We start from the raw sequence: 12608 nt of genomic DNA, 5'->3' as shown, positions 1-12608 counted from the left end.
TGGTCAGAAGCTATATTACACTTGTCCCAAAAGTGGAGGCCGATCCATTACAAATCAAGAACTATAGACCTATTTCCTTACCAAACGCAGATTATAAAATTTTTGCTTCAATATTGGCAGAAAGACTTAAAAAATACTTAAACAATTTTATCCACGCTGATCAAAATGGATTTCAAAGAGACAAATTAAAGACAATATGAGAATAATCTTGGACACTTTGGAATACTATGAGGCACACCCTGAAAAGCAAATGGCTTTGATATTTTTAGATGCACAGAAGGCATTTGATCATGTGAATTGGTGATTCATGTTATTACAGCTGGAACAGATGGGATTTGGTAAAAAATTTATTCAAGCAATAGAAGCTATATATCATAACCAAACGGCAAAGGTAATGATAGAGGGAGAACTGACAGACTCTATTGATATAAGAAAAGGAACAAGACAAAGGTGCCCACTATCACCATTGTTGTTTGTGTTAACCTTGGAAGTGTTAAACAGAAATATTAGAGAAGAAAAGGATATAAAAGGGATGAAAATTAAAAAGGAAGAATTCAAGTTGCAAGCATTCGCAGATGATCTGGTTTTCATTTTAGAAGACCTACTAGAAACAGCATTAAAATTGATAGAAAAGATAGAGGTATATGGAAAGGTGGCTGGTTTGAAAATAAATAAAAATAAAACAAAGATCTTGACAAAGAATATGCTATCAAGACAAAAGGAAGAACTGGTGGATGTACTGAAAATTCAGGTCACGAATAAGATCAAGTACTTGGGGATACATTTGACAGCAAGATGTAGTACACTAAAAGAGAATAATTATATCAAACTTAAGCAGCAGATAGCGCTAGATTTGGCGAAATGGAAAAATTTACAACTATCATTAATAGGGAAAATATCAACAATCAAGAATTACTACCCAGAATTTTATATTTGTTTCAAACAATTCCAGTTAGGCTTGGAAAAGATTGTTTTGAAGATTTAAATAAAATTGTGTTGAAATATATATGGCAAGGTAAGAAAGTGAGAATAAAGTTAAAACTTTTGCAAGATCCCAGAATAAGAGGAGGATTTGGTTTGCCTAATTGGGAGTTGTATTACCAAGCTACAAATTTGATGTGGGTTAAGGAATGGATAACATTAAGAAATACTAGATTGTTGACATTAGAAGGACATGATCTGTTGTTGGGGTGGCATGCTTTTCTATGGTATAAAGGAACTAAAACACAGGGGTATTTTAGAAGACATTATATATGGGAGTCTCTGTGGTTAAACTGGGAGAAGACTAAAAGGCAATGTTATTTGAAAATTCCAGCCTGGCTATCGACTATTGAAGCATTTTCTTATCCTATAATATATAAAAAGGAACAAACAGTTAGATATGGTGAGATATTGAATGAAAAGGGTGAACTTAAATCTATGCAAAAATTAGAAAAACAAGGTATAAAGATGAATTGGTTTTCATATGCGCAAATACATTCAAGGTATGACAAAGATTCTAAAACAGAAGGTCTCGATGATAAACTGATTGATTTAGATAAGATTTTGACAGGTACTGATGAAAAGGTGATTAAAAAATTATATGGATATTTATTAGAAATTAAACTAGAAGAAGAACAAGTTAAAGAAACTATGATTGCTTGGGGGAAGAATTTTGGCTATGGGGTTGATTTAGAGAAATGGCAAAAATTGTGGTCTCAAAATTATAAGATGACAATGTCAACAGCATATAAAGAAAATGACTAAAGTACTGACAGCCAACGGCTTCCACAAAAGCAAAATCACTGGCTTGATCCACAAAAACACACTGAGACATAATGGAGACCTAGAAGATGAACAGACCTATGGAACAGCTGTCCTGCCCTACATAAGAGGTACTACAGAAAAAATCAGTAAGATACTACACAGGCATCACATCAAGACTGCCTTCAAGACAGACAGAAAAATAGCAGCCATCCTAAGAAACCTCAAAGATAAAATTGACCTGGAAAACCAAGGCATATATGAAGTCCCCTGTGCATCATGCCCTGCCACATACATTGGACAGACCAACAGAAGAATAAGTCCCCACCTAGATGAACACAAAAATGCAGTAAAAAAGCTAGAACACACTTCCTCACTAGTCCAACACATGAAAGCCACAGGTCAAAGCATCGACTTCAATGGCACCAAAACCCTAGCCACTATAGAAAACCCCAGCTACAGAATTATCAGAGAAGCCATAGAGATTGAAAAAACACCTGAAAGCATGAATAGAAGAGATGACTCCATCAGACTGTCAATTATCTGGAAGCCTGCACTCTCAAACAAAAAAATCTCCACACCACAAGCCAGGCAAACACCTGGGCACAAACAGACTCCCTCTGATACCTCCAGTCAAACACACCCCAACCAGGCACCAAGATGAAACCTAGCTTCCTGATAAATGATAGCCATCCATTTACTTGGAGCCAAGCCACACTCAAAGCCTCCAATACAGGAAACACAATGTTGCCAGCCAATCAAGACAAAAAAAGCTACAAAACAGAAAGAAGATATTAGAAACACCAATCAAGCAGAACACAGCAAACTTCAAGACCAATAAACACAGACCAAGACTCCCAACCAATCAGGATGAAGAAAAAACCATTCTGGCACAGCAGTAGGCTAGTACCAAATTTAAAACAGAAACGGCTGTGAAGGTCTGACTCACAGATGAACACAATACAGAAGCCTGATGATGGCAGATGAGATTCTGCCGAAACGTTGCTACAACTTTAAAAGCAGAACTATAATGACGTGGGAAAATACCCAAACAAAGCTGAATACCATACATACATATATACATACATACATACATACATACATACATACATACATGTGTGTGTGTGTGTGTCTGTGTGTGTGTGTTTTCTTAAGCTTTCACGGGTATTTATATGTATGGTATTCAGCTTTGTTCGGGTATTTTCCCATGTCATTATAGTTGTGCTTTTAAAGTTGTAGCAACGTTTCGGCAGAATCTCATCTGCCATCATGAGGCTTCTGTATAGTGTTCGTCTGACGAACATACCATATGTGTGTGTGTGTGTGTGTGTGTAATTATTAAGTTGTAGAATCCTTTTATAAAACCTATGAAGGATTCATAGGATTTCTTGAATACCTCATTCACTTTGCTCAATAATAACTGAAAATCTTGCAGTTTCTTTTCTGGGAATCTTGGATTTGGCAGTTTGAATAACCACACTGCATTCTTTGGTTTTGATTACCTTTAGCAGGTCTTTGTCTTGTCAAGTTAGAGCAGCTGAAGAGGTAGGTGTGGTTGCAATTGAGAAATCTAACGAAGGTGTGTTGTATATTCAGTTGGCCCAAAGCACATTGTGTGGATGGATATTAATCTGGTTTCTGGCTATACAGTATCTATAATTATGGTGCACAATCCATGCTGAAGCAATTCTTTACAAAGTCAACGTAAGATAACAAAATAATTTTCAAGCAATCAGAATAATTGGAATACTCTTTTATTATAATAATATGATACATGAGTAGTTCTCTCTGCATTTTTCAACAGGATACAAGGATGAATGACTTCTAGGGAAGAAATGAAGAACTGCTAACAATTGGGTCAAAGACTGCAGTGGAATGAAGAACCAGTAAGTAGACCAGGAGAGGATTTGAGATTGCCCACAAGCACTCCATACAGTTGCTTCTAATGAGAAGACCTCGGAACAGACAGGTTTAATGCTCTGAGAGTCGAAGGAAATCTCTTTTAATTCAAACTGCATTCAGTAACTTTTGAAAAGACACTGGGTTCTCATACTTCCCTTTCTAATCATTTTCAGAAATTGCTTGTTGAATGCATTTAAGCTATTAGGAACTTTTTGGGTTGATACATTTTATAGCACCAGGTAAGTTTTGTTCAATCCTTAGTGAAAGAAATTTTAAAAACAAGTTTAAGGACATTAAAAAAACTCGCTTTTGAATTCAGATTGATTTGAAATAAGGTTTTGTAATTCATTTTAAGAATACTTCTGGTGGTAAAATAAATGCTTTTGTTTTAAATTCTTTTAAAAAAACTGTGATGGAATAGGACTTAAAAGGTTAGAAACTAGAGGGAACCAGTAGTAACTAAAGATTAAAATTAAAGGTGAGGAACACTTAAATCTGACTTACTAATTTATTTATATTATTTATATTTTACAGTCCTTAACTACCCATTTCCCTCAGAGAGATGGATAATAATACAGAATGAAGCAAAATATCTTAACTCTGAATATATTGAAGGATATTTTTGAACAATCTACCAGAAGTTAATTTTGAAAGTGTTTGCTCTATAGACCAGCTGTGTTTAAAAGATATTATGGAAGAGGAACAAGTTTTACAGGACAAGACTGAGACTTATCTGAAATTGGATTTAAAAATGACAGGCTGCAAGAATGATACGGAAAAAGATGCTATACTGGATATGCAAATGAAACCAGCTGATGTCTTAATAATTAAAAGGGATGTACAAAGAACAAACCAGAAGAGTGATCCAAAAAGGTAACTATTTCCTATATTGTGTTTTTAAAACTTGTTATAGTTTTGAAACATTTTGTGATAAGGGTCAAAAAGAAAATATTATTATAGGACATTATTTAAAAATATTAAAGATCTAGATTGTTGAAAGTAAAAGGAAGGAAAGTTGGTTTATTTGATCAAGTTTATAATATGTATATTGTTTTTTCTTGTAATCCTTAATAGACTTTTGCTGACCAGAACTGAATGATGAGGATTTAAGAATATGTTTATAGATAAAGAAATGGTATAGAACAAGTATGCCATATTTGTTCTATTTTAAGAGATAATTAAATTATTACAATTGTTTATACGTGTGATGTTTTCTCATTGGGAGAGGGAGCTGATGAAGAAATTACACCTGCTAGGTTTTATGGGGGATGCCCTGGGAGATTATGGCCTTAAGGACACCCAATTTAGGGTAGTCCAATGGCTTGTGGACATTGACTTGCAGAGCTAACAAAACTTGCTCCCCTCTGATCTTCAGCCAATTTAATAATTACGGACTGAGGATGGCTTCCTATTTTTACATTCCCAAGTACAGAAGAGCTTTCTCTCTAGCTTGCTTTAAATTTTTTCCTTAGCACTGGATGGGCGATTTAAGAAGCTCCCAATTAACAAGCGGCTATGCCTCTGTGACAGAGCTGAGGTTGAAACTGTGGAGCATGTCCTTTTATATTGCCCTATGTATAACGCAGGCAGATCTAAATTACTGTCTCTCATTGAAACAGACCCTTCTAGACCCAATGTTAGTAATTTTTTCTTATATTGTCTAGGGGATGGCTCCTCATATATCACTTCTTTGGTTTCCAAATTTTTTTTAAGACCTGTAACCATCAGAGGAGAACGCTGTAATTCCCCTTAGTCAAGTTTTTGGTGGCCAATTGTTCATGATTAATTTTCCCATGTTCTTCTTTTGTTGTACTTGTGTTTTGGTCTGTGACTGCAAATAAAGTATTATTATTATTATTATTATTATTATTATTATTATTATTATTATTATTATTATTATTATTATTATTATTATTATTATTATCCGTGTGATGAGTGGGGAATAATTGTATATTGATTTTCTTTTGTATATTCTTACTTTTTCTTTCTTTTCTATTTTTCTTATCTATTTCTATTTTCCATTTTATTCTTTTATTTTATGTTTGTATTAGGTTTTTATCTTTTTAAATTGTAGTTCTTAATAAAAGTTACTATTTAAAAGCGATAGAAGGAAGGGTGACTTAACATTTCCTGTGACTTCCTGTAGTCCTTATAACCTCTTCAAAACTCTTCTGGAGAATTGGGACCCTCTCTGGAGCAGAAATGGAAGAAGACCAATAAAGGAGAATAGTGTTGACATGAGAGGTCCTTGGTGCTTCCTGAGCTTGCTTGTTTTTTTTGTTTTTTGTTTGCAGATGTTTCATTACCCAAACTAGGTAACATCATCACTGCTAGTCCTATCATGCACTGATGATGTTCCTAGTTCTATAGAACTGGTTGTTATGATTCTGCGCAGTTCGGAGAACTGACAAATCATGCCCCTGGCTGGTCCTGCCTCTCTCCGCCTGCCCCTCCCCTCCCAATCAGTCCTTATTGTGCATGCGCGATATCACATGGACGCCCGACATCGCTGACTGCATTCTTCACCATCGAGTCACTCCTTAAAGTATTTCTTTATTTTTCTCCTCCCAACGATCAGCTGTGCCAGCATCCCCCCTCGCTGTCTTACTGCTTCACCCAGGAGGCTTCCCTGAGGCCCAGGAGACCAAAAACGGAATGTGGGGTATGTGTGTGTGCTGTGCGGCACCCCGTACTCTGTTTTTTGCCTTCTTGGGCTTCAGGGAAGCCTTCTGGGAGCAAACGCACCCCACCGAGAGGCTTCCCTGAGGCCCAAGAAGGCAAAAAATGAAGCATGGGGTGTGTGTATGCTGCACAGCCCCCCATGCTCCATTTTTTTTACCTTCCTGAGCCCCAGGGAAGCTTCCTGAGAGCAAAAACGCCCCCTCAGGAGGCTTCCCTGAGGCCCAGCAGGCAAAAAAGTAGAGCACGGGGGGTACTGCAAAAAAAGAAGAAGAAGCCACAACCACCCAGTCACATGGCCATGCCCACCTAGCCACACCCACCTAGCCTCGGCCACAGAACCTGTTGTTAAAACATTTGAATCCCACCCCTGGTTTGGGTAATGAAATAGCTGCAAGAAAATGAATAAGCTCAGAGCTCAAACGAACAAGGACCCCCTCAATTGAGGAAGAGTTAGAGTGGAAAGGATAATTATCAAAAGTCAGTTCCCTCCTTCTTTATTTCATGATGGATGATGTTTAAACTGGCAGGCCCAAATTACTTGGATCCCCTCCAGTGTTATAACATAAGCAATAGCCAAGCACCCTATTTATTTCCAATGTATTAGTTATGTTTCCTGCTTAAAACTATTTATTTCATAAATATTGTAGAAGAGAAGTGATGTCAATGTTGAACTTTGATGAATTTTTAAAAAAACTTAACTCTAGCTCTTACTCATTATTTGGACCTATATTTCAATTTGGGGAAGATTGTTTGTACAGCGGGAAACATGTTCCAGTTCACATTACTAATGTCTTGCTCTGTTCAATCTTTTTCTTCAGAATTTGGGAGACAGCATGCATGCTTAGAGTATGGAGTGGGAAGAAGAATAAGAAACCATTGAGACGATTCACTCCCTGCATATTCTTATTTTAAATAGGGGTGTCAAACTGGTGGCCCACAGGCTGGATGCACCATGTGCAGGCCATGCTCCCACACCAGCTCTGCGAATGGGAAAAACATCATGAAACGTCATGTGATGGCAACGTGAGGCAGCGAGTTTGACATCCGTTTGTATTTTAGAACATTTATATACAGTTATATTGATTTCAAAGGGTTTGTCTATGTATTCAATAACCAGTATTTTAATTTGCTCCCAGGACTAAAATGCTACGGGTTAATCATTATCTAATTTCATAAAATTTAATGCTTTAAAAATCACATTAAAACTACTTCTCTGGAATTATTAAAAATACTTATCTAAAAGGCTTTTACAAAAATATTAATCTTGGAACAGTAGAAGACAGCAAACAAACGGAGTGACTTATTATGTCAGAATCTGAAATAGAACTTTCTAGAAAATTCGAGTTAGCCAGCAGAAATGCATGATTTGACACATATATGCACAAATAACATCATTTCTTATTTGCGTAAATTGGTTATGGTTGTTATGAGAGGCAAGTCAGGAAATGTCTAATACTTAGGATTGCCAAGTACAAATGCTGCATGTTCAGAACTATTTTCTTCTTTTTTTTAAAAAAAAAAAAAACACTTTCATTTTTCTTTTTCTTCTTTAAAGTGGGGAAAGACCATAGAAAATTATTTTGCTTTGATGAATGGAAATTGCACTGGTTTTTATTAAATAATAAATAAGAAATGTTTAGGTCATGATACAGCAGATCTGTAATAGATGATTTAAGGTGTAATGAGTGAAACAATATAAAAACAATAAAATGTGGTAAAACGTTGCAAAATTGCAGTAAAGAAATGGGCACAAAGCAGTGGTGGGATTCAGCCAGTTTGCACCAGTTTGGGAGAACTGGTTGTTAACTTTCTGAGCAGTTTGGTGAACTGGTTATTGGAAAAAATAATTAGGGCAGAGAACCGGTTGTTAAATTATTTGAATCCCACCACTGGCACAAAGGATGTCTCTAATCTATTTGTTTTACTTATATATATTTATATTATTCCTTTTTATATATTAACAGTGCAATGTTCATGTCAGGATATAAAAGGGGGCTGACAAATATGGGATACGAAATGGCTATATTCATTTTGCATCTTTGTACAGGGTCAGATGCAAGCTCCACAATGTCTTGCTGAACAAAACATCCTTTATTCTCTTTGTCTTATTGACCTTCTTGAAAATTAATGAGCTAGCAGTCATTTAGCAATCTCCACAAACTATTAAAAACTTGCCTATCCAATATATCTTGAAATCCTCTCTGATTCAAGTTGAAAGGGAATGTTCACATTGACATACAAGAACATTGCTCCTTAATCCATTTTTGCAATTAACCAAGGGATTAATTTTTCAATCAGTGAAAACATGAGTTAACAACATAGTTTCTGGTTCATGAAGCCTCAGACATTTGGGATCTCCCTTAAAATGGAAGATGTAAAGATAGTATAATATAGTTCATTGTTGTATTAAGGCTGTCGGTACTAAAAATAAAACCTAGACTTCAGCAGAGCCACAATTACATTTCTCATTACTTCATTTACCAAACTGTTGTGACTGAAAGGATCGATCCTGCTGTGAGTTTTGATTCTGATGACTCTGAGGATGAAAGGCTGGAGCCTGCCGAGAATTTGGAGTCTGAATTGTTAGAAGACACAGATGTGAGCCAGGGGGATGAGAGGTTATCACACAGACATTCTTCGCCTGAACCCTCGACCTTATTCATGCCTGCAATTGAAGCACAACATGAGTCAGAAGAATCGAGCGAAGAAATGGACAGATCGTGGCTTGATGCCAGAACTAGAAGGAGGCTAAAACGTCAAGCTGTGGGGAGGCATCAAGCCAGACGTTGATTTAGGGAGATTGACACGCCCATCTAGGTGTTTTACGGAGGCAAACTTAGTTAGGAGAAGGGCGAGTCAATAATTAGTACGTTGCCTCAAGGACTATAAAAGGACACAGCTGTGTGGGGGAAGATTGTCAGGAACAAAGTGTCTGTTTGAGTGACGAGGTTTACAGCAGAGGCTCGGAGCTTTGAGAATTTGTGCCAGAACTGTTTTTGCTGAACAGGGCGTGTATATAATTGATGACAGTCGTTATCTTGTTAAACTCCTTTCTTTTGGACTTAAGTTTTGGAACGGCTGCTTTTGGTTTTGTGTTGTTTGAACTTTGAAGGGGGAGCCATAACATTTTTGTTCCTGACCACAAACAAACCATCTTTGAAGCAAGATGGATTCAAATCAACTGCAGCGTTTGGTAGAGCAACAACAACAACAAATAACTCAGCTTTTGCAAAGTAACGTGACACTTCAAAATCAGGTAACACAATTGCTGAATTATGTTTCCAGCTTACCAAGCACTGCTGCTGCTTCCCCTGCCCCTCCTGTGAGGAAAAGCCCAGTATCCATGCCAGAGAAATTTTCTGGGCAAATGGACAGGTTCCCGGCATTTATGGGTCAATGCCAATTGTTTATCTCTCTGAGACTTGAAGACTTTCCAACCGACCGGACTAAAGTAGGCTTTATGATTAGCTTATTAACTGGGCAGGCTGCCAATTGGGCTACTCCCTTGTTAGTCCAACATAGCCCATTATTGAAAAATTTCCAGGGTTTCCTCCAACAAATGAGGGTGATGTTTGAGGATCCAATTAAGGCACAAACTGTGGACAGACAGCTAATGGATATTAAGCAGGGGAAACGTTCACTACAGGAATACGTGGCAGAATTTCGGGGATTTATTCGACCCTCCTCGTCCCCTCTTTCGGCGCCCGTTCTTTTTGTTAAGAAAAAGTCGGGAGAACTTTGTCTCTGTTGTGATTATCGACGCCTGAACTCTCTCACCGTGAGGAATAGCTATCCCTTGCCGCTCATTCCGGAATTGATGGAGCGGTTGCGGGAGGCTACTATCTTCACTAAACTAGATCTGCGTGGGGACTACAACCTGGTTCGGATACGCAAAGGGGACGAGTGGAAGACGGCGTTTGGCACTCGTTATGGTCATTTCAAGTACACCATCATGCCATTTGGTCTGACCAACGCTCCTGCTGTATTCCAGCACTTAATGAACGATATTTTTCGGGACACGCTGGATAGGTTTGTCGTGGTGTATTTGGACAACATTTTAATTTACTCCCGGTCCAGAGATCACCACCTTCAGCAGGTTCGTCAAGTGCTTCAGCGTCTTCGGGAGCATAAACTTTACGCGAAACTGGAGAAGTGTTTCTTTTTTCAGTCGTCGATAGAGTTTTTAGGGCACATCATTTCTCCCGAGGGCATTGCTATGGACCCTAAAAAGGTTGAAGCATTATGTAGTTGGGAAGCCCCTCGTTGAGTCAAGGACGTACAACGTCTGTTGGGATTCGCCAACTACTATCGGACTTTTATCCCGGACTTTGCTAAAGTAATGGACCCCATAACTCAGCTCCTCCATAAGAAGGTCCTGTTTGTGTGGGGGCCCCTGCAACAACAGGCTTTTGACATTTTAAAGAAAGCGTTTGTAGCCGAGCTGATATTGAGGCATCCTGATCCGAATCGTCCATTTGTGGTCGAGACCGATACCTCTAACGTCGCTATCGGAGCGGTATTGTTACAAGCGTCGAAAGATGGCACGCCCCTTTTCCCATGCGCATACTATTCTAGGAAGCTCACAGCTTCAGAGCGCAACTACACCATCTGGGAAAAGGAGTTGTTGGCCATTAAGGCTGCCTTTGAGACCTGGAGACATCATTTAGAGGGGGCTCGGCACAAGGTAGAGGTTCGGACGGATCATCGAAACTTGGAACATTTGACCACAGCTAAGAAATTGAACCAACGCCAGATTCGGTGGTCGTTGTTTTTTGCCAGGTTCAATTTCTCCGTTACTTATGTTCCAAGTGGACAGAATCGGAGAGCCGACGCGTTGTCTCGGAAGCCCGAGTATATCGGTCCTGAGGATCCTCTTCCTCTACGAACTGTGCTACCAACAGAATCCTTGGCCATACTGCAAGATCCTGTAGACTTGCGGGCTCGCATACGAGAGGCGCAACGATTAGACCCGTGGACGCAGCAGAGAAGGGAAGAAATTGGACCTGATTCCCCATGGTCCTTTGAAGAGGGCTTGTTACGACATCGAGACTTGTTGTATGTACCCAACAGGACGCTTAGAGCCCTCATCATGACACAATGTCATGACAATCCAGCTGCTGGTCATTTTGGTTTTCACAAAACCCTGCACTTGGTCACCTGTACTTTTTGGTGGCCTCGGGTTCGACACAATGTGTCTTCTTATGTCGCTTCTTGTATACAGTGTCGACAAGCGAAAGCGGCATCGGGTGCGCCTCCTGGACTTCTTCAACCACTGCCGACTCCGAGCAGACCATGGGGAGCGATCTCCATGGACTTTCTAACGCACTTACCCCTTTCGTCGGGTTGTATGACAGTGCTAGTGGTGGTTGACATGCTCACTAAGATGGCCCATTTCATCCCGTGTAGAAGATTACCCTCGGCTCATGTTACTGCCCGGCTGTTCATACAACACGTATTCCGTTTACATGGCTTACCGGATAGAGTTGTTTCAGATCGCAGTGTTCAGTTCACCACTCAATTCTGGAAAAGCCTAATGAACGCTCTACGAGTACAAGTATGTTTAGCGTCGGCACATCATCCGGAAACCGATGGCGGGACTGAGAAGGTCATTGGTATCCTCGCCCAATACCTCAGGTGTTTTGTCAATCAACGACAAAATGACTGGGTGACCTATCTTCCATTGGCAGAGTTTGCCTTTAACAATTCTTGGCACACCTCCACCCACATGACACCTTTTTTTGCCAATGTGGGTTATCATCTGAGGTTTTTCCCCCTGTCAATCGCGGATTCTCCAGTTCCGGAGGCACGAGATTTTTTGTCGGAGTTATATGCAGTACATCAATTAATTTCTAGACAATTAGAACGAGCGAAAGCTGATTATAAGCGTTTCGCCGATCATTCACATCGGGCGACGCCTCCATTGGCTGTGGGAGACAAGGTGTGGTTGTCAACGAAACATCTTCGGGTCGATCGTCCGATTAGGAAATTGGATCATCGTTTTATTGGTCCTTTCCCTATCGAGGCAGTTATTAATCCGGTGGCTTATCGACTCACTTTGCCGCGCTCCATGCGCATCCACCCTGTTTTTCATCGCTCCCTGTTGGTACCTGACACTCCATCGTGTACTCTCCGTTCTCCGGAAGATACAGGTTCTCCATCTAGGCTGAACCTGTTACAGATACTACAGTGATTGGAATCTATGATTCAAGATGGCTAAAGGGACGATTCCAGTACTTTGTGGGAAGACTGGAAAATGAAATGGAGATTCGCTCTTGGCAGGA

At 39.3% G+C, this 12608-nt stretch overlaps 1 long non-coding RNA gene across 3 annotated transcripts in view; it reads left to right on the top strand.

The window, feature by feature from the left end:
* Positions 1-3355: 3355 nt before the first annotated feature.
* Positions 3356-12608, top strand: part of LOC148131220 (uncharacterized) — a 42668-nt gene continuing 33415 nt past the window's right edge. The window contains exons 1-4 of one of the 3 annotated variants that reach the window (XR_015748589.1): positions 3356-3447; positions 3548-3629; positions 4180-4518; positions 7146-7966. This is a non-coding gene — a long non-coding RNA (uncharacterized LOC148131220). Of the gene's footprint in view, positions 3448-3547; positions 3630-3650; positions 3885-4179; positions 4519-7145; positions 7967-12608 lie in introns of those variants that run through there. The other 2 variants (XR_015748588.1, XR_015748590.1) reach the window with 2 other exon arrangements.

Source organism: Notechis scutatus, chromosome 3, assembly GCF_049901735.1.
Source record: "Notechis scutatus isolate UNSWTSFEM ecotype Mainland chromosome 3, rNotScu1.2, whole genome shotgun sequence".
In the NCBI taxonomy this organism is placed as follows: Eukaryota; Metazoa; Chordata; class Lepidosauria; order Squamata; family Elapidae; genus Notechis; species Notechis scutatus.
This window is presented reverse-complemented; position numbering and strand designations above follow the sequence as displayed.